Below are 24,214 nucleotides of genomic sequence, written 5' to 3' on the forward strand. Positions count from 1 at the left end.
AAATAGAAGGTGTTCATATTTATGCTAAACGCGTTTCTCTTTTTTCATTAATGATGCATCCTCAGTGGACATGTTTGTTGTAACATTGTTATCACATATGTATCGCTCTGGAATTACACCTTTTTTGGGTTTTTTTGAGCACAGTGCACTCAAGCACTAAATATTCACAATGCATAAATTAAAAAAGTGTAATCAGTACTGTTTTAAATTTGTTTCGCACATTTATATCCGATAAAATTGCGATCCTAGGTGGCTTGAAGTCTTCCTGCTAGACCTTTATGCTCTAAGACATCCTATGGGGGAATTCGCTTCCACTCATATCATAACATCAAGCGGTTGGTGCTTGATAAGAGTAGGGTTTATAATATTTATTTCTCAGTAAGTTCACTGTAGAAAAGTAAACCTCGACAAAAATTTTAAGAGATGTAAAGAGCACCTTACGTTTCTCGTAAAAATTATTTATTCATAGTTCGAAATTCTTGCAGTATAGAGTAGCACACAAAATTGTATTTCTGTTTGATCTACCCCAACTGTTTCTTTCATAGTGAATAAAGAATGAGCATTGTAGACATTATATATAAACATTGCAGATGTGTTGTCTCCATTTTTAACGGTTTGTTACTTTTCTAAAACTGTTAAAGGAGTAATAAACACGCTATTGCGTTATGAAACTTTTTGTCTCAGTCTTGTAGGCCAACGTAAATGGTACTAAAGGCATTACACAAATTATTGGTATGTCTCTACATCGGCTATGACAAAATATAGTTTTGGAGGAGGACATGGCATGCAGTCAGATCTGTGAATACCATCGTTCAGTAAGCAGTATCCCACAAATAGAATAGATATTTGATAAACATGTAACATACTTGTGCTTTATATTCCGAATTTCATGTATATGGAACTGCAGGTTTCAAAGAGCTAAAACGACGCGTAGAACGAAATCTAATTTTCTCGAATTTCATACTGAAAATGATGTTCAGGCAATCACAGTTGCTTAGCTTTGTTTCCTACTGATATGGTGAATATTCTCGTTCAGGCTGTCTAGTATCGTCAGTTACGTTCACGCAGACAAAACGAACTTTTGTGTGAAATAAACGAAGATTTCAGTCCGTTAAATTTTACAACTATGTGGGAGTTGCAATTTTTTTTACAACTGTGCTAGTTGAGATTCGTGTGCATCCAGAGTATGAAGTCCGATAATTAGAAGAATATTCAGGGTTTGTTAACTGACGCTGTTAGCGATTTCCAGGGGTATATTTTAGCTCCTTCGTGTGCGATCTTGTTGGATCGATAGACCCAATCACCGAGAAGTAGTTAGAGAACATAGGCACAATATACACCACAAAATGCGACATAATACAATATCTTCACGAGGAAAGCCTTTATCATTGAAACCTGGAGGAAAGATCTCGGCGAATGTCTAAAGGTGACACTGTTTTCATGATTGCCATTCCAAGTCTGCTCTCCTCCTTAATAACAAAATGATCTTTGCTTCTTTGAACTTTTTCGATGTCCCCCGTCAATCCTGTCTGACAGAGATCGCATCCAACGACGGGCGTTCGATAAGTAAAACAACATTTTTTCTTCTGAGAGAATTTTGGTTTTATTAACGTTTCCAATGTGCTATATTATGGAACGCTCTTTCGGCACTAAATATATTTTTCAATATAATTTCCGTTCAATACGACGGCCTTACACCTTATTGGGAGAGGTTGTATGCCAACACGGTACCTATCTACTGGCCGATGCCGGAGCCAACGCCTTGCTTCATTAGTAACCTCCCCATTATAGACATACTGCATTCCGCTTAGTGCATCTTTCATTGGGTCAGACAAATGGAAGTAGGAAGCTGAGAAATCCGGGTAGTAGGGTGGATGAGGGAGAACAGTCCAACGAAGTTTTATGAGCTCCTATCGAGTTCGTCTTTTTGGGGCGACGAATATGCTGAAGTCGTTTCTTCAATTGCCTGATGGTAGCGCAATACACTACAGAGGTGTCTGTTGTACCACGAGGGAGGACATAAAACAGAGGAGCCCCAAAACACTGTATCCATGAATTTTTCCGGCTGAGGTTGCAACCTTGAACTACTTCTTTCGGATATAGAGATGGTATCTGTTCTTTCGGACATGTCCGAATGAACAGACCCCATATACATACACAGTTAAGGCTAATCGGCCATTTACCTACTTCTTCTTCTGAGCAGATGCACACGCATTGCACGAACTCTTACGGGACTCGGTCAGATTGTCTGCCGCGAGTAATGAGTGTAGTGGGAAGGGACACTACGAATGTAGTGTGTGGACATTAAGTTGGGAATGTGAATTCCACGGGGAGCGTGCAAGGGATATATCCCTGCAGTCTGTGCCCTTTGTGGCTCAGATGCATAGAGTGTCTGCCATGTAAGCAGGAGATTCCGGGTTCGAGACCCAGTCGGGGCACACACTTTCAACTGTCCCCGTTATTGTATACCAACGTCTGTCGACAGCTTAGGGTCTTGATTTAATTATCATTTCACTTCTTTCAGAGGAGACGTTGTGTGATGGAAGCCTGTGGATTACCGTTTTGTTTCTGGTTAGAAGTGATGAACCCATGTTTCATCGCCAGCGACAATTTTCGACAAAAAATTGTCAAAATCAGCCTTGTAACGAGCAAGCAATTCTTCACTGTCACCCTTCGTTGCTCTTCGTGGTCTTCTGTTAGCTGGTGAAGAACATAGCAGACATATATCTTTGAGTACCACAAATAGTGGACGACTGTGTAAGCACTACCGTCAGAGATGTCCACTTAAGTAGCGAGGTATTTAATTATGATCCGTCTATCACCTAGAATCAGAGTACACACATCCCATCAGTGCAGGAATCACAGCAGTCTGCTGCCGGCCGGCACGTGGGAGATAGGAGAGGTTTGCGCGACCTTGTTGCGAAGACGACAGATGTCTCTCTCAACGACTCATGGTGTTTTTGTTCACTGCCAAGTCTCTGTAAATATGGGGCAAGCGCCTATGAATACTTGCGATGCTCTGGTTTTCCACCAAAAGAAACTCAGTCGGGACTGTGCGTTCGAATCGAACCTCCTTTACAGACGCCATTTTGAAGGCGCCTCCAACTATCGGAGCCGGCCGTGGTGGCCAAGCGGTTCTAGGCGCTTCAGTCTGGAACCGCGCGACCGCTACGGTCGCAGGTTCGAATCCTGCCTCGGGCATGGATGTGTGTGATGTCCTTAGGTTAGTTAGGTTTAAGTACTTCTAAGTTCTAGGGGACTGATGACCTCAGATGTTAAGTCCCATAGTGCTCAGAGCCATTTGTACCATTATTGAACTATCGGAATTTCATGAAACTGAAAGAGCTGAATCAACAATATTCCGCGATGTCCCGTAACGAATTCTGCATTTTTGCAACATGAATTTGTCCAGAAGAATTGTGCTGCATTATTTATTGAACGCCTCTCGTAAGAAAATTATCTGCCCTTCTTTAAACTTTTTAGTACCCTCTGTCAGTCTAATCTGATAAGGATTACATGCTACGTAGCAATATTCCGGAAGAGAAAGGAGAAGATAAATCATCCTTTACATGAAAATCTTAATAATTTGGCAATATTCGTTCGAGACTCACACAATGCACATTTTCATACCAGTAAAGCCGTTAAGTGAGCTCTCAGTACCTGCAGGCAACTAAACTGGCCCAGGTCAGAAATCTGGCGAAGAGAGATATTGCTCTGGTCGGTTCTGATTTAAGGCCCACCGATTAACTGTTAAGATTTAAACGGCCTCCCGCGTCTGCCCCCATCGCCTCCTTACGTAAAAAAGACTCACGGCCTCCGTACTGAGCCGCTGAGAAACGAGCGTCTATTACGGGACTTAACAAGCGCAACTTCTCCGCAGATCCGTTTACGGTTAACCTCTGGATCGGCGCCGTGTATGCGGCCGCCGGGGGCTGTCACTTGCCACTCTGCCGGATAAAGCGGGCCTCCAAACAAATGCGCAGCGCTAGAGCCGCGGGCGCCGCCGTTCGCCGAGAGAAATGATCCGCCCGTTAGAGCGCCGCCCCCGCCGCTGTCCCACCGCCCCCACCTCCCATTCGCAATTGAAATGCAGTCGATCCTACCGCGCGCACGGCGCCAGCCGGGAAGCCCGAACCGGCGCTTCGCCGTAGGGTAATTTTTCATTCCCACTATTTTCTGTTCCCGGTAACGTATAAATGCGCTGCACTGGCCGGTGGCGCCTATTTTGCAATGATATAAATGAGATCGCTCCCAGTTTAGAAATGACCTTTCGCGCGTCGCTTCGAAATTGTTGCTTTGTTGGTATTCTGTAGATAGGTTCGCATACATCTGTGTCCTTACGCCGCAGGGAGAGAAAATTCGAACCAATTTTAATGACCAGCTGAAAAAACGGGATCAAATTCGTAGCAACCTCAACGCATAAAACATTAGGCAGCTGACAAAATTTAGATTACGTGTATTCGAGGAAGAATAAATACATTGACAATAAGTTTCGATGCACGACAATATTTGTTATTGTAAGGTCTCAACTGTCTACACCAACTTACGTTATGCTGGAAAGAGATGAACTGTACCAACCAACTTTGCATGAATATTTGAGGTGAGTGGGTACTAAATTCCGGTTACATGTTAAATCACACAAATCTAAAGGGTACTCATTTAACTAAATACCTAAGTATCACAGTTACAAACACATGAGCTGGAACAGTTACAGATAATACTGTGGGGAAGTCGAACCAAGGACTGTGTTTTACGGGCAGAACACTTAGAAGTTGCAGCAGGTCTACGTCTACGAAATAGACTGCCTATACTACGACTGTCCGTCCCTTGCTGGAGTACTGCTATGCAGCGTGGGTGCTTACCAGATAGGAATGACAGAGGACTTACAGAAAATTCCAAGAAGGGTAGCTTGTTTTGCTGTATGGCGAAGTAGGGGACATTGTGTCACACATATGACACGCGAATTCGGTGTCAATGAAAAAAACAAATACGTTTTCGATACAGCGATATATTTTCATAAAACTTCAGTCACCAACTTTCTCCTGCAAAGGCAAAGATATTCTGTTGACACCCATATGCGTTGGTAGAAATAACAATCGCAATAAAATAGAGAAAATCAGAGCTGGCACGGAGGGATTAGTAGCGTTCGTTTTTCCGTGATGTTTGAGAGAGGAACATTAGAGAAATAGTTTAATCATGTGGCTCACCTCACACTTTTCACTATTTACAGTCGATTGCCACTCGTAATATCAAACCGATATATTGTTCAAGTCATTTTGCAATTCGTTTTCATTATCTTATGACGACACTAGATGGGAATGTGAGCATCATCAACAAACTACTGAAGACGCCTGCTCAGTCCGTCTCGTAAATCGTTTCTATAGACTAGGGGCAGCGGAGTGCTTATAACACTTCGTTGGAGAACACGGGATATTTCTTTTACTCTTTGAAGTCGATTGCTACACAGGTCCTGGATTAGTAGGTGGTGTGGGGGTAAGGTGGGGGGAGGTGATTTATGGCTATAGTGGACCGAAAGAAAGGATCGGCTGATAGGACACTTCGTGAGGCATCATAGTAATGGAGGGGGGGTTGAGGGGAAGAATTATAGAGTTCAAGTCTTGACTGCAATATGTGGGATCAAATGTATTTAGGTTGCAGCCTTACGCAGATATAAATTGACTACCGTAGGAGAGGCTTCGGTAGAGATCTGCATTAAAATAGTCTTTTACTTGAAGACCACCACACAACAACAATTAACGAACTTGAATCTACAAGTATTTCTCTATTGTTTTCCTAAATCCACGTTCTCGTCTTCGTAAATTCTTTGATTAACAAGACAAAATGGATATGATGGAAAAGGGCTTAGCAACAGCCAAAGGAGTGTTTCGTCATGAGGCGCTACCATCAGGTCACCTGATACAGGCATTTCCAGCGAAATGTGTTCAAGCCCAAATTAAGTAGACAGTTTGAATTTAACAGTAGATTTAATAAGAGATTACACTTTGCCTCAGATCAGAAGCCTTCTTTCTAAAATTTACTTAGGTACTGCAATAGATCTTTCGACAGTCGGCGGAACTGTACCAGGAACCGCTCAGCCTCGCCAGGTGAACAAGGGATCAAGACGGAGTAGTTTTGATTCCGAATTCCAACAATAATAGCGGTGAGAGAAAATGTTTGCCCACATGTTCCTTTTCCTTATGCACATTATGAATGCTAATGACCTATTTGAAGAGCAGTTCTAAAAGATTAATAATAACACAAAGTTTCTTCACCAAATACATACAAAATATTTCTGCATCATTCTACCCTTGTTATTCTGTGCAAAGACAAGCAATAGTGTGTGATGTTCCACATACTACAAAAAGCGATTCACATCGTTGGTATGGTAATAAATTACAACACATTCAGTGATTAAGTTCGCCCGGAATTAGCTCTACCCTTTTTCCCCGCTCTTACAGACAGCACAAATAACGGGTAGAAGATTCAAACATAAATTTCAGTGTATACCTAACATTAGAGTGACAGAGCTATCTTATAACATGTTCGAAAGGCCTCTGAAGGAGCCACATCACTTTGGATGAACTTTGAGGAAGGAAATCTATGTACTATTCCTGAGGTTACGTACTTCCACCTTTTTATTTAATCAGCTACAGCTACAGTTCTCACGAGTATACATTTAATTAAATTAGATTTAACTAACGTCGACTAGCGCATATTTTGTGTGTCCAGCGAGCTGCGAAATTTCCAACCACGTAACAAAATTTTCATTGTATGACTGGGTTGAGTACATAAATCTGATACAATAATAATACCATCACACTGAACGACGTGGAAGTTGAACCGTCCTTAAAAGAGTTACATTTAAAATCTTCGTGATAGCTTCTTGTCAATAAAATACTGTTAGCTTTCACAGAACGCTGGAGATGAAACTGAGTGTTAGCATCTTTCATGGATGGCGGACAACAGCCAATGGCTTATTTAGTTGGTGAAGAAATGTCGTGTTTTGAAAGGATCACGAAATTTGAATCCTGCTATTCTGTTAAAATTTGTAAAATGTCAAAGTAAACTTAAATCTGAACTGAAATACGTTTACCGATACCACTGCCGGCCGGTGTGGCCGTGCGGTTCTAGGCGCTTCAGTCTGGAGCCGCGCGACCGCTACGGTCGCAGGTTCGAATCGTGCCTGGGGCATGGATGTGTGTGATGTCCTTAGGTTAGTCAGGTTTAAGTAGTTCTAAGTTCTAGGGGACTGATGACCTCAGAAGTTAAGTCCCGTAGTGCTCAGAGCCATTTGAACCGATACCACTCTTCCGGAAAACACCGCCTTTTTTCAACCTCCAATTTTCATCATATCATTGTTGTCGTTTCCCATTTTATTTTGGATTAGTTTTTCCCGCTTGAAAAAAAAGTTAAGAGTTTGGCATACGAGTATAGTTGATGACGAGGTCGTTAGAGACGGAGCATACGATTCAGTTGACAAAGGATTACGAAGGATAGGAACCGGAATCATTCCAATTCCTTCCAAAGGAATTATGTCAGCATTTGCCTTAAGAGGTTTAGGGTCTTGACAGGTTAGCAACAAAGAGTCAGACTGCATACCAGTAAAAATACACAGAAAAACGAAGAACATAGTAACAAAAAATGTATTTTCGCCATATCGAATAATCTTAAGGATTTTAAAGTAACCGAAGGAGAAAACATTACGAAGTTGAGAACTCATCACTAAAGGAAAAATTCACCATGCCACGTTTGGAACAAATATCCTCTATAAGAGACTTTTTAACGCAATACGATTACAGTGATTCACCAAAAAATTTTATCAACATTGAATAGTCTTACAAGAAGCAGTTTGAACAAGCCGACAGTAACAGAACAAGTCACATGACTCATTCAGTTGTATTTATATGAAAGACAAATTCCTCGAAAGAAACTTATATGAAACGGTTCAAAAATTGAGAAAGGTTCGACAGCTATGGAGATGAACCAAACAACGTGTAGTAAATACTCGAAAATAAGACCTAATGTTACAAGCAATAATAAAACCGAGGAGAAGAATATACTGTAGAATTCTGGGCTAGTATATTGATGATAGACCGCAGCATTTTCAGTCCTTGAACTACCTGCCTATACAGCCGCCGCCCGCCATCTAGCTGTGCCTGTAGTTACATCTGATAGGGGGATCGCTTATACGTCGGAAAAGGTGGCACGATCAGCTGCTCTTCCGTCATGACTAACGATATGATTTAGTAATACAATGTGTCGGCAATGTAATGATTGTAATTATTGTTGTATTGTGGCAATAGACAGTGTTGGTGTTTCTCTTTCTGCGTGTAGTATTTCGTAACTCTAATGCCGACTTTACTTCTGGTCAGTATTTTAATAATTCTGTGTTATCCATCAGTTAAAAAATGTAACTCATTTCTGTTAAGCAACAGGGAACCCTCTTGACATAGAATTGTAACTATGTTACCATTTATTAATTGTGTCATTCTATGTAACTGCGTGTACTCACACGCCACTTGTCGGTCCATACATTTTACTTCTACCAGGCCTGCGAGAATGCAAGTGTATGTGGGTTACGTTTTGACTTTGAATGTGGTTAATAAAGTCAGGCTGATTGGAAACATTAATATTGTATTTCGTTACCGAAGGCCATTTTATATTTTATGACTGACTGCTATTTTAACGACCAGGGTATGGTCTTCCCCTCAGTTTTATTACTGTTTGTAACACTAGGTGTCATTTTATCCTATTTACTACATATTGTCAAGTTCATTTTCCTACAGTTCTTGAACATTACTCAGTGTTTTTGCCGTTGCTTAAAAGCTTTTCTCGCTGAACTTGCCCTTCATACAGTTGCAAGTTAATGATTTAAGTGATATTTGATGCTACAGCCAATTTGTTGAACTAGCGTCTCGTAATTGTTTAGTATGTAGTTAATGTTTTTCGGTGTAACATTGAAATCTCATTGCTTACATTTTCAAATGACTTCTGTACAGTATATACGTTCCATACTTGACGTTCTACCATCAATGACAGGTTTTTAAGTTCGAATCTTTGTCCCCTTCAATTATTTGAAAATCTTCAGGATTGTTTGGTAAAGTTGAATAAAGATTGTTTCCAAGTTCTTGTATGCCTCAGCGTTTGCCTGGGTCAGTCTTTTTCTTGTTGTGAGCTTCGCAAATTTTTCACACATTTAAGAAATGTCACAGCGTGGTAATTTCTACTGGTGTAAACAGATCTTGTTCAACCCGCGTTTGGTATATGCAAGGTAGGTTATATTAAACGTACAAAATGTTTGTCACAACGACACCGGAGAGCCGACTGTGACGTTGAATCGTATAAGTGATGGTTTTTCGCACAGTGTTCTATACTTTCATTTTTGACCAGAGTAGTAGTGTAAACCTTTGTATTTTGTATTATCTTCAATCATTTTTTTTTTATATTTAGTTTGAAAGCATTTTTAAGTCGATTTTAGCTATTTGCTTGTTTACAGATCAGAAGATGGTTGTTAATTACAACAGAAACTAGTTAGTCATACCTATTATGTTATGTAAATGCAGTCTAGGCATTAAAAGGTTTTCGTTAATTTTTTTAAGTTTTAATCAACTGGGTTGGTTCTAAGTATAGCGTTGTTGATAGGCACACTATCTCATCAATAATACTCGGGCACCCTATGTAATGCGGAACTGGCGACTGGGTGCAAGGAAAGGCGGACTCGCTCTTACAATAGTAGGCGGGGAGTCTTGTGTAAATAAAGAAGCAGCCACAGTACAGCTGGTCGGTCAGGAGCGATCAGTGACATCGAAAGGACTCGAGAGTGGATGTCACCTGATTAACAAATCAATGAGAGATATTTCAACCCTTCTCGGGCCACCCACGTCGGCTGTTGTTGATGTGATTGTAAAGTGGAACACTAAAGGAATAAACATAGTTAAACCGAGACCAGGCGTATCTCACATGCGAGGGGACAAGGAGCCTCGAACATTGAGTAGTGTTGTAGTAAAAGCCGCATGTAATATGCGAACGAAATCATCTGTCAGTTGTAATGTACTAACAGCAGTCGGGTAGGAGTTGGGGCAAAATGTTCGAGCAGCTCCTCATAAGCTGCACATTTCAGTTATCACGGTAAGTGACGCTTCAGGAGGTGAAAAGAGCGGCGCCACTGGGCAGTCGATGACTGAAAGCGTTTTATGAACCGTGCTATACTTTTTGGTAATCCACTGGAAGTGTCTGGGTTTTGCGAATGCCTGGAGAATGTTACCTGCCATCACGTGAAGTGCCAACATTCAAGCACGTAGGACGTTGTGCTACGGTATGGGGGTGTTCTCGGTGGTCGTCGCGTGTACCCCTTTCTGCACTTAAGACAGTAATAAATACAGAAGAACATTAAAACGTTTTAAAACATTATGCACTTCTTACGGCAGTGGAAAACTTCCAATACAACGATACTTTGTATGAGCATGAGAATATACCCTGTCACAAAACAGGAACTGCGAGGCAATAGACTGTGGATGACAACATTCCTGAAATAGAGTGGGCTGCCCACAGTCCCGGCCTGAACTGAAAGGAACACCTTTATTTTGAGTCAAATGGCTCTGAGCTCTATGGGACATAACAAATGGTTCAAATGGCTCTGAGCACCATGGGACTTAACATCAGAGGTCATCAGTCACCTAGAACTTAGAATTACTTAAACCTAACTAACCTAAGGACATCACACACATCCATGCCCGAGGCAGGATTCGAACCTGCGAGCGTTGCAGTCGAGCTGTTCCAGACTGAAGCACCTAGAACCGTTCGGCCACACCGGCCGGCTATTTTGAGTCAGATGAGTTAAATCTCGACACCGTTCCAGACAACAGTGTCCCACTTCACTGCCTTCTCTGGTTTCCGCTCCTGAGTAAGATTGGACTGCCATTCCTCAACAGAAATTCAGACACTTCGTTAAAAGAGACCCCAGCAAAGTTCAAGCACTCATAAAGGCGAAGGTTGAACTCAAGACATGTTAATGCCACTAATAGGTATCCGGATACTTTTGGTCAGAGAGTGCATACGAGGTTTTTCTTCAAAGTGTCGTGTGTGCTTCTATGTACTAGTCTTTTCATGCTCGTAAAAAAAGACCATTTATCTTCACTAAGCTTGTAAGTTTGTAAGTTAAAAGGGAATCGTAACTTAACAGCCTGGGAATGTGCTGTTACATACCTCTTAGCAAATCGAAGGAAAGACAAATGTGATGTTCTCTTTGTGTTATTACTGGTGTATACTACACACGCTCCCTTGTGTGGGAAACGTATTACAAGTCAATATAAAAGATACTACCCGCTTTAGTCGGATATTGTGTTCAACAGTGTACTTTACTGGCCACTGAGAGCACTGTTTCCCCAGTGTATAACAAAAATGTGTGTGTGTGTGTGTGTGTGTGTGTGTGTGTGTGTGTGTGTGTGTGTGTGTGTTTGATGATAGAGAAAGTTATGGATCTGTCTGACAGAACGTTTACTACCCAAGTGTAATTGTTATCAGTCAGCCGTAGCGTGATGACTACAGCTTAGTCCGGAACAAATAATTGAGCCAATATTGGCACAATGACAAACGCACAAACAGCGTAAAGTCTAATTTGTTCGACTTTAATATGTGACTGCGAGCCAGCAGGAATAATTCCCCACGAAACTCTACAGCGATACACGACCGTTCCGATGAAAGAGCGCGTGCAGACTGAGTGCAGAAAACAGACACGCAATTATTTGCTAGGGATTGGAGTTCCAACTAATAGGTCGGGTCCTTTTCCGACCAGCGTGGCGCTGCCTAGCCGGTCGGCAGCAGTATAATCACAGGCACATCCAGGTCGTAAAAGTGTGTTAATGCTCTGACCTGGGGACAGTTCCGATCTCGTGTGTGTGCGTGTGTGTGGGATGGGAGAGAGTGTTGGGAGGGATCGGAGAGGATGCGTATGGGAGGGGGGGGGGGGGGCGTTAGTTCTGGATGCCGCCAGCAAATTTAATACTTACGCGTCGAGCACATCCCTCGCCGGCCACTGGTCGAGACCAAATTGGAACCGAGATAAATTTATAGAGGGTTGGCCCCGGAATGATTCCAGGCTGCAGCCACATGGCCACAGCGCAGCGCAGCGGCGCCCCCGTGCCCTTTGCCCTCAGCTTTGGCCCCCTCCTACTCACGCCCTCAGCCCACTGTGCTATTTTTCCCCCGTTTTTATTGCTACACCGTGTGGCGTCGCCTTGGCCCGCGAATGCAGCAGAATACTCCTGTCCGGTGCTCCAGCCTGCGGTACTTCCATCCCCCCGCACCGCACGATTCGGGACTTATGGTTTTAATTTCGCCGTGACAGATTTTAAACATCTGTCCCGAGCGTATGTTTCGGTGCGAGTCTGCCCTTTTTCTCCGCCGCTCGCAGCGTTCAGTTTATTTATTCTTTTTGTTGCACTTACCCAGTAGCGAGCCGTTCCTCTGAGTTGGGCTCTTTTATTTAGGGAGGCCATCCCGCGCTTTATACGCTCACTGTCTCCTCCCACACCCCATTTTTTGTGGCCTTATGCGGTTTTCGTTACGTGATAAGAGACGGGGACAGGAGAGGAATTTTAACTGCCTGACGCGTAGAATAAATGGCAGTTAGCTTATGAGGACGAAGGGTCCCCGTTTCACTGTGCGACAGTCATATGTCATTAATTACGCACACGGTGACGCGCCCGGAAGCGACGAAACCGCTCACGTATGAACAGACATGGGTCTCACACACACACACACACACACACACACACACACACACACACACAACACGCCACAGCGCAAGCAGACGTGACGGGACTGGTTTTAATTGGGATGGCTGTCGCTTGAAATAACAGAGAGCCGGCTACAGCAAAGAAATGTAAGACTTGTCAGAACGACCTCTCAGGCTGCTTGCGTCTCTCGACGATTATTATATTCTCAGTATTCGCTGCTGCTGTGCAAGGCACTACGTATGGCGTTCGTAAACCACAAATTACGAACCTGTATTAACGATTCGTGGTAGAATTTAGTGAAATGGTAAGGCCTGTCTTATGAGTAATCGAAAACCTCTTCTTCTGGACAGTCTGACTTAGGCAATACAATATTTACACGAATTACTTCAGTCGCATGCTCGTATTCTTACTACAATAAAGCCATGGCCAGCTAACTTCTTTGTATTCTCCGTTGTCCAATTTCTCCGTATCTAATACCTAAGCAAGTTGGCGAAGTTTCAAGTTACTCAATTCGTATGGAGGAGGAAATCATCGACGGTCCACCCAGATTTGAATTTTTATTCGTTTGCTTGTAAAACTATTTGGGTCAAATCTCCTGACTGGGCCATTAAAGAGACATTTCCGACACTACAATTCTCCAACCTAAATTTTACTCTGCCTGTATGCATCTTTTTTTCCAATTTTACTTTCCAAGGATTGTTTGTACGTTAATCATAATGATTGTACGTTCACATCACACATTCCTTTCGAAATGGCTAGATGCTGAGTACTTAAAAAATGTTTCACATATGTAACTTAGCTGCGGAATAGGAACAGTTTGTTTTGCTCAGATTTAACTTACTGTGTGTTAAACATCTCATGTCATGCAGTAAGTGACTCAAGCTTTTGATGGCGGCATTGTATAGCAGTTTTCGTGCTACAGACAAACATAAAGTCTAATAACCGATGTCCTTTTTCCTTCTGGTATTATTATTAAGTACGCCATTCTTCTTTTTGGTCTGCAGTTGGTTACTTACAATAGACTTAACGAGTTAATAAATATACTGTAAAGTCGTCGACAAAAGGCCTCAATCCTGAAACAAATGTCCACAAGACGATCGTATGTGAGTACCACACATAATTCTTTCTACATGTTTTGATCAGTGAAAGCATTCTTTCTTAAAGGTGAGTTATCCCAGAAAACATGAAGATAAGTTTTGTAACGTAACGACTATGTGGTAATCACATGGTGCTGTATAATACGCCACTAAGTAGGTCTGACGTACTGAGTCATATTCCTTTTCAGGACGAGTCTTTCACTCTGCGCCATAGTATAGACAGTTCTGAAACTTGCTGGAAGATTTAATCTAAATACCAGACAAGGGAGCGAACCTGTAACATCTCATTTCACATCCAATGTTCTTACCGACTGATATAAATAGGAACGACTGACGATCCGTCCCCACAGCCATAGCGACGAAGAAGTGATCCTATGGGCTCTCCGATTCATTTCCTTTCAGGAGCGCTGGTCCCGCAAGGTGAGTCAGTGAAAAAGGGGTGCTCAATCGGTTAGAGCATTGACCGCGAAAGATGAGGTACCGCATTTTCGTCCCGTTCCGGTACACAGCTTTTAATCTCCAAGAAAATGTTCAATTGTGTGTGAATTCCTATGGGACCAAACTGCTGAGGGCATCGGTCCCTAGACTTACAAACTACTTAAACTTATGCTAAGAACAACACACACACAAACAGACAGACACACACACACACACACACACACACACACACACACACACACACACACACACACACTCACACACACACGGGAGGACTCGAACCTCCGACGGCAGAGGCCTCGCCACACGTGACATGGCGCCTGAAACCACGCGGCCACTCCGCGCGGCCAGGAAATGTTCCTTCCAAAGGAACGCACTTGTAAATGTCACGGCATTAGGAGTAATAACTAGTAATGTGCAGGATTTATTTGCAATTGAGCAAGGTGAACCAAAAATGTTGTGACAGACTTCGATTGGTTGCAGAGGGTGTCCCGAGGAGCTAATCGAGCAAAGGAACACTTGTCCAGAAGCATCATCCAACGAAGTTACGGGCACCTGCTCTTGCCATTAGGCCACCTCTTCGGCAGCAGACGTCACGTGGTACTCTGAAGGACCGTTGGAGGAACGTCCCGCAATGTTGCTTGCTACTCAGTGATCACAACTGCTTTCTTAGGCAGGCCTTGCACCCTATTAAAAGGGATGCTCTGTTGCCTTGGTGCTTCACGGGTTTTCATCTGCAGTTTATTTTTCTCCTGTATACCGAAAAACATTGTAGACTTTAGAGGGGTTCCAGGAGAAAATTAAACTGGTAATTGAAACCTACGTCCGAAACCGTCATCCACCGAGGCAACAGAGTGTCGCTTTTATAGGAGACAAAGTCTTTCTTCACCGCAGGCAGATCCATCTTCTCCACTTTACATCGTGGCAATCACTTTCGAACAGTGAATAACAAACACCGTGCGAGACGTTCCGCTTACATTCTGTCAGCGTACAAAGTCATGTTTGATGCCAAAGAGGTGACCTAGAGGCAGGGCCGGCGCCGATAAGTTTAATGCTCTGTAGCGTCGTTGAATGACGTTTCAGGACATGCCTTTCTGTATTCGATTTTTTCCTTAAGACACACGCTAAAACCCCTCAAAGTTCGCCGCATCATTTCTGGGACACCGTGTATACAGGGTAAACAAATAAACTTAGCGCGATAACAAAGACAATATTTCTAAGGAAGTACGGTAGATACAGCAGAGTGGTTTCAGCAGGTCTAACCCTGAATCATAGTTTTTTGTGGATGCACTTCGGCGGTTTATTTTTGCACATAGTAACTTAACTCACGGAATTTTTGTGGATACACTGGAACTTTACATTGCGTCTTAGTCACAGTAATTTCAGCCATGGGTTGCATTTCAACAAGTCGAAGAACCGTCGCACTGGGGGTTAGTTGTTCACTAGTTCTGGAGTCAAACATTTCCAGACAGGTGGATTGCTAGAGACGATCCAACGACATGGCCGTGGCCACTATAGTGACCAGAAACAAACCCCTTTTCACTTTTCTTGAGGGGTTACGTTTAAGAAAAAGTGTTATGTTCACCAGTTCATGATGTGAAGCCTCTTACAGCAGGAGTATAAGATATAGTAGAGGCTGTGGCGAGAGAGGTGATGAAAAACATAAACAGAGAACAGGAGTACCACCTATGGGCAACAAAACTTTGAGATAAGCTAGCGTTTGCATTGGCTGTGCAACTGTAACTAGCGCAGCACCATAGAGATAAATTTCCTTAATTAGGGAAGCCCTTAGGTTAACCCTTCATTTTGTGACTAGATCCAAACGCTAAGAATAATTTTGTTTATGTTATTAGCAAACACAAACCATTCTCTCCGCGACGTTTCCACGTTTTAGTTTTTAATAACAAACTGATACACGCTTTTGTTAAATGGGCCATAACAAATGCCGTCACTATGATGTGTGACGTATGTTCTTCTGTCCACTGGAAGATGGCGTAAAATATATACCAAAGCGCCAAGGAAACTGGTGCAGGAATGCGTACTGAAATAAGAGATACTTTCTGTAAACAGGCATAATACGACGGGGCGGTCGGCAAAGTTTATATAAGACAAGTGTCTGGCACAGTTGTTACTGCTGCTACAATGGCTGGTTACCAAGATTTAAGTAAGTTTGAACGTGGTGTTATATTCTGCGCACGAGCGATGGGACACAGCATCTCCGAGGTAGCGATTAAGCGGGGATTTTCCCGTAGGCCATTTCACGAATGTACCGTGAATGTCAGGAACCCGGTAAAACATCAAATCTCCGACATCGCCGCGGCCGGAAATAGAACCTGCAAGAACGGAACCAACTACGACTCAAGACAATCGCTGAACGTTACAGAAGAGCAACCCTTCCGCAAAATGTTGCAGATTTAAAAGCTGGGCCATCAGCAAGTGTTACCGTGCGAACCACTCAACGAAACATCATCGATATAGTCTTTCGGAGCCGAAGGCCTAGCGGTTCTAGGCGCTTCAGTCTGGAACCGCGCGACCGCTACGGTCGCAGGTTCGAATCCTGCCTCGGCCATGGATGTGTGTGATGTCCTTAGGTTAGTTAGGTTTAAGTAGTTCTAAGTTCTAGGGGACTGATGAGCTCAGAAGTTAAGTCCCATACTGCTCAGAGCCATTTGAATCATATGAGCCAAAGGGCCACTCGTGTACACTTGATGACTGCACGACACACAGCTTTACGCCTCGGCTGGGCCCGTCAACACAGACGTTGGACTGCTTATGACCGGAAACATGTTCAATGATGTTTCAAATTGTATCGGGATGTGGAGATCACCTTATGAATCCATGGACCCTGCATGTCAGCAGGGGACTGGTCAAGCAGATGGAGATTCTGTAATGGCGTGGGGCGTGTGCAGTTGGATTGACATGGGACTCCTGATATGTCTAGGTACAACTCTGACGGATGACAGGTACGTAAACATCCTGTCTGTTCGCCTGTATCCATTCATGTCCATTGTGCATTCCGACGGACTCGGGCCATTCCAGCAGGACAATGCGCCACCCCACACGTCCAGAATTGTTACAGAGTGGCTCCAGGAACTCTTTCCTCAGTTTAAACACCTCCGATGGCCATCAAACTCCCCAGACATGAACGTTATTGAGCATATCTGGGATGCCTAGCAACGTACTGTTCAGAAGAGATCTCCAGTCCCTCGTACTCTTATGGATTTATGGACAGCGATGTAGGAATCATTGTGTCAGTTCCCTCCAGCACTACTTCAGACAGGCCCTACACGATATTAGGCCGGTGTACCAGTTTCTTTGGCTCTTCAGTGTAAATCGGCCGGTCATGCATTAAATATCTCCGAAAATAAGATCGATAGACGAATGCAACAAAAGGTATGTTTATTGTGAACGCTGCAAGGTTCGTGTATACAAGTTATGCAGACGTTTCGAAATAGTTCGAAAAGCTGCTAACAGTTGGAGCCGTAATCGCAATTCATAGGTCATATAACTAGTGTTCCGCAGCTCAGAGCGATCAGTTCCACCGTTAAAACGTATGAGGAGATTAGCGCGCCGAAGGAAGAAGTTAACATCCTGTATTCCATTCAACAACGTGATTTTATGGTACTGTAATACCGCAGATTAGAACAAAATCGTACGGCAACCAGGCGCAGTTTTCAAACATGATTTAATGTTCTAAAAGGATCCGATTCCAATGTAGAGACAGCGTGGCTGATGATGTAGCGGTAAAAATTGACTCCAGAAAAACTGTAATTACTCGTCATGGTTTCTGCAATTATTCAGCAAAATTCAAGGAAATCCCTCCGAAAAGATGCAGCAGAGACTGGTTTCAAGCGTTTTAGCAATCAGAAAGTACTGAAACAGAGCCTACACGTATTTTCACTCAAAATCCAAAGCCATCGTCCATACATCTACGAGCTGGCGACTGAGGATCGACTCTGAGAACCAAATTCTGACAATGACTCATATTGAAGGATTTAATGTTGGCTGCATCTAGTTCACAGATGAAGCACAGTCCCACCTGAGTGGAGTCTTGAATAAATAAAACTGGCCTTTGTTTGAGTTCCGAAAATCCCCATCTGTCTGAAACGAGACCACTGTTCTCCCAGAGTTATTGTTTTGGCTCTGATGTGCAACGGAGGGATTATTGGCCCTCTTTTCATGCGAGGAACGATCACTAGTGAATGTTAAGTTGCTACTTTGGGGCAAATGGTCAACTCACCGCTAGTACCGGAAGAGCTATCAGGCAGCGACTGGTTCAAGCAAGACACAATCAGACCATATCGCATAGAACAGGTGTTCCGCTTTCTTAATGAATACTTGCGGAATAGAGTCAGTACACTGGTTTACTTTGAATTCACTGGTGCAGACATGGATTGGCCTCCATATTCGCCCGATCTCCTTGTGACTACTTTTTGTTGGGACATTGAAAGACAGTGTCTGCCGGAACCATTCCATCCCGATGGACGAGCTTGAATCAGTGACCTATGTGGCATCTTAATCCATGCCTTTGAGACACTACAGGATGTGATGGCAAATTTTATTGTTCTTCAGCACCACTTCCATACTGCGGGTGGTGGACGCTGTGAAAAGATTGTAATTTGATTGCAAAGACTGCTTGCAGAAAACGTACTTAATTACTCACGCTGGTACTGTACGATCTTCAAAGTTTACAGCGCCATCTGTTGGCAGTCTTACGAACTATTTATGCATAAAATTATCATGGTTTTCACAATAAACGTACGTTTTGTTACACTGCTCTATCGATCTTAGTTTCCGAGGTATTTAATCTTGAAATCAGGGACTTCTTCGCTGTAAGTAAATAAACACTCGTTTGTCAATAAATACAAACAGCGGAAATTGAATGTGTTCATTGTGTAATGTAGATTAAAATTTATCCTTTTACTGAAAAGACTCTCAACAGGAGAAATTTTCCGCCCTAATAACACTAAAACGCGCCACACGTAAAAGTAACTGACAGTTCGCAGTACTTTTTATATGCAGGAGACCTTTCTGAACAATGCAATGAACAAATTCAAGGTACACAACCGAATACGATGTACTTTACTACAACACAGTAATTCTGGGTGATAACGCGCTTTATCCACCCAATAATGACCTTGACGCGATGGAACATTAAAAAGTTGGCATCATGTCACAGGTGTACATTATTGCAATTTTCAAATAGCGTTTTCAAGAGAAAAAAGGAAATTTGGGAGGAAGGTCTAAAACAATAAACACGCGGTTTCCCATTGAAATGGATGTACCTGGTGTTAACCACGATTCTAAACGAAATTTCTTTTAATTGATACAGTATTGCTTGTGTTGGCTGAGATAGTGCCCCGAAGGTTTGTTACACTTCTAAATTCATGTCACTTGAGCTTCCCACGATACTTCTGCGTGGATTGTTTTTCGAACTTATCTTAAACACACCGCTCATACCTGATTTTTATTTTGTCAGTGCTGTCTTACAAAATAAACGAAAATGCCTTACTGAAACACTTAAAGTGGCTTAAAGGAAACATAGCATGTCCTACTTCTGAACAGTGTGCAACGTAAAACGAAAGAATTCCACTTTCCTTTAAAATATGCAAAAACGTGTAAACACTTGAAATAAACGTAGAGTTTTTAGTAGTTGTTGTTTCGATATTTTTCCACGGAAAATTGTCATTAAAGTAAATTCACTTTTGATAAACGTGTCTTAGTTTAATATAACAACGCGGATCTCTAAATAATGCATCAGGCGGAAAGGCGCACAAAACTGTATTCTCACCAAGTGCCACGATTAACGAATTTCAGATGATAAAGTTTCAGTGGGATGGAGAGAGGGCTGCACGAACAGTTGAGATGGGGGAGGTGTAGAGCGGACGATGTTAATGAATGAATTCTAAAGCTGCCGGTCGACAGTGGCGCCGGGATGCGGCAGCCCGCAGTGAATTGCATACCCCTACAGAATGTCACTGTCCGCTCTCTGTCCTCGTCAAGGAGCGACCGGAGCTTTCTATTATTCATTTTCTCTGGGTGCAGTCATACGAACGTCCCCATTGGCTGGAAATAGGAGGACATCCGTAAGTAAATTTAAGTCTGTCCTCTCATTTGTTTTTGCTGATGGATGCTGATATAGTTCGTTGGGATAACTAAGCATTTGGAAGGAAACAACAACATGGTCGCTGAGATAAATAATAGTCGGAGTTCCTTCTTCAGAGCTTTATTTTTTACTGAATTGGTCTTTGTACATTTTCTCACAGATATTTTTCGCTATTATTCTTCATCTTCATATCCATCTTCTCATCCTCCTTATAATTCTGTCCATTCTTCTTCTTCTTCTTCTTCTCCTCCTCCTCCTCCTCCTAATTGTAGTTCTTTATCTTATTCATTTCCTTCTCCTGCCTCTCCTCCTCCTCCTCCTCCTCCTCCTCCTCCTCCTCCTCTTATTACTATTTCTGTTACATACTTCCTTTCGCGATCGGATTAAGCTACTTTTCAGAAAAGCTCTGTTACGTCATAGCTCCTTAATTGCGATTCTGTTCGTTTCCCATTGTAGTGAAATGAATGAGATGCATAATCTGCAGCGTAATAAACTGCAGAAAAGATACACTACACCCTTTTAGTGGTTTCCATTTAACTTGAGATTTATCGTTCGACACTACGTATGGAGTACATGAAACAGCAAAAGTCGTTGTAAGGTAACAGGCATCGATCTATGCTGAAACACCGATATTAACCTCCACAGCGGCAGTGCAGGCGCTGACTCAGGCATTCAGTTGATCGTATTGATGGCCAACAGTAACTGAGATACGTTACGCCACGTCTGTTAGACGTGTTCACGAAGTTCTGTGAGAGCTGTTGGCTGAGTTTTTAGTAGTTGTTGTTTCGTCCCATCATATCACACACGTGCACTATTGTTCCGATACCAGCATCGTTACAAAACTGACGCAGCACGTAAGACTTGCGTGGCAGTTCTCCGGAAGGACCATTCCGACACTCGAAACGTCACAATTTGACCTCTTGAATACCCGCTCGGTTGGCTACTGGATTCACGAGTGCGTCTCCATGGGATGGCTGTCTACTTGCTTGACACGTTTACACCTCCTCAACTGCCCCAATGCATGATGACGCAGTACAGATAGGATCGCTGCTAAGCAGCGCATGCAGAGGACTGTGCCCATCTATACATGATACAACATGTTGACGTTCCTGTAACGTATATATATATATATATATATATATATATATATATATATATATATATATAATTTCTGGAGCAGGTTTCAAGCTGTATCCATACGAAAATTCATCAAAATCGATTCAGCATTTTAGTCGTGATCACGTAACTGTTACTTTCGCACTTACTAATATTAGTGTGGGATTATAAATTAAACACAGGGAGAATTGTATAATCACTGCACTCTAGCTTTTACCAGCGGTTGGGCTCTCATATCAGTAAAATGAAATGAATTATGCGTCTGCAATTATTGGCCCGGAGATCCCCTTCTGGATATTTGGTCACTTGGTGCTAGCCTTTTCATTTGACTCAACTTATGTGACTTGCTTATGGATGACTACAAAATGACAATGAGGACAAGACACACCCAGTTACGAGCAGAGAAAATCTGACTGAACTGAGAATCGAACCCGGAAATCCGATGTCTAATCCCAGCAACACTAAAGACAAAATCACGAGCTGTTCATGCATACCATGAGTGCGGTGACACTACTACAGTAATGTGAAGACGTTGTAAAATTACAAGAGGAATGAAAAAAAAACTTTTTGTTTGGTGCGGTGCAGATCTTACAATATATGTACGTGCAGTAACGTCAGCTGCTCTGGCGTGTCGGCCTCTTACCCGCGGCTGCGCCCGCTGTTCATAATGAAATGCAGCCACCCTCAAAGACTTCCACGTTCTACGTCTAACGGCACAACGTCTCTCCGTTGTCGTGCAGTATTTAGACGAACCCGGCGTTGTGTGTGTTCGAGTTTCTCACAAGCAGTAAGAGATGTGTGACGTTCAGTGGCTTAAATGTGAAGGATTCGTGACTCATATTAGCATAGATGTATTGATTAAAATCGTTGAGGATTGTGTAATCATTGTATTAATTACGTCGAATCCTAGACTGTGGAGCATATCAAGCAATAAAAGCATTTTGAGCGGTGTGATGAAGTTAAAAAGTCAAAGGTTAAATAATGTTTCCAGAGTGTAATTACTGTTCCATATTTCGCACTATGTTGTTCAAATCAATAAATATTCTATACCACACAATTTCTGTAGTAGGCTGTGATATTCCTCGGGGTTCACGCTGCCATGGTATCTCCATACGAAATTTCATCGAAATTATTTCAGCGATTTAATCATGAATATAACAGATTTACTTTCACATTTATAATATTAGTATGGCTAGAATACCTCTACAACTGGGGCTATTTCACAATGCTGTATTCTCCTCAGGTGTTGTTGTTAACGTATGAAGGATGATTAGAGAGTACGTACCGTCGACATCAAGGTCATTAGAGACTGAGCAAAAGCTCGCAATTCGGAAGAAATTTCAAAGGGACCATCTTAGAATCTGCCTTACGCGATTTAAGGAAACCACGCCAAAAATACATCAAGGTGGTTTGACGGGGATTCTAACCTCCTTCCTCCTCGAACATGAGGAGCATCTTAACATAGCCGTCCACGGGTTTGATAAACATATGGAAGTTCGTGAGAAATGCTTCCATGGACATAAATGCAAATACTAGCAAAGTATGCTGGTTACGCTCTTATACACTACTGGCCATTAAAATTGCTACACCAAGAATAAATGCAAATGATAAAGGGCGATTCATTGGACAAATATATTATACCACAACTGACATGTGATTACATTTTCACACAGTTTGGGTGCACAGATCCTGAGAAATCAGTACCCACAACAACCTTCCCTGCCCGTAATAACGGCCTTGATACACCTGGGCATTGAGTCAAACAGAGCTTGGATGGCGCGTACAAGTACAGCTACCCATGCAGCTTCAACACGATACCACAATTCATCAAGAGTAGTGACTGGCGTATTGTGACAAGCCAGTTGCTCGGCCACCATCGACCAGACGTTTTCAATTGGTGAGAGATCAGGAGAATGTGCTGGTCAGGGCAGCAGTCGAACATTTTCTGTATCCAGAAAGACTAGTACAGGACCTGCAACATGCGGTGGTGCATTATCCTGCTGAAATGTAGGGTTTCGCAGGGATCGAATGAAGGGTAGAGCCACGGGTCGTAACACATCTGAAACGTAACGTCCACTGTTCAGAGTGCCGTTAATACGAATAAGAGATGACCGAGAAGTGTAACCAATGGCACCCCATACCATCACGCCGGGTGAGACGCCAGTATGGCGATGATTAATACACGCTTCCTATGTGCGTTCACCGCGATGTCACCAAACACTGATGCGACCATCATGATGCTGTAAAAAGAACCTGGATTCATCCGAAAAAATGACGTTTTGCTATTCGAGCACCCAGGTTCGTCGAGTACACCATCGCAGGCGCTCCTGTCTGTGATGCAGCGTCAAGGGTAACCGCAGCCATGGTGTCCGAGCTGATAGTCCATGCTGCTGGTAACGTCGTCTAACTGTTCGTGCAGATGGTTCTTGTCTTGCAAACGTCCCCATCTGTTGACTCATGGATCGAGACATGGCAGCACGATCCGTTGCCGCTATGCGGATAAGATGCCTGTCATCTCGACTACTAGTGATACGACGCCGTTGGGTTCCAGCACGGCGTTCCGTTTTACCCTCTTGAACCCACCGATTCCATATTCTGCTAACAGTCATTGGATCTCGCCCAGCGCGAGCAGCAATGTCGCGATACCATAAACCGCAATCGCGATAGGCTACAATCTGACCTTTATGAAAGTCGGAAATGTTGGTACGCATTTCTCCTCC

This window comes from Schistocerca piceifrons, chromosome 3 (assembly GCF_021461385.2).
Source record: "Schistocerca piceifrons isolate TAMUIC-IGC-003096 chromosome 3, iqSchPice1.1, whole genome shotgun sequence".
NCBI classification, from domain to species: Eukaryota; Metazoa; Arthropoda; class Insecta; order Orthoptera; family Acrididae; genus Schistocerca; species Schistocerca piceifrons.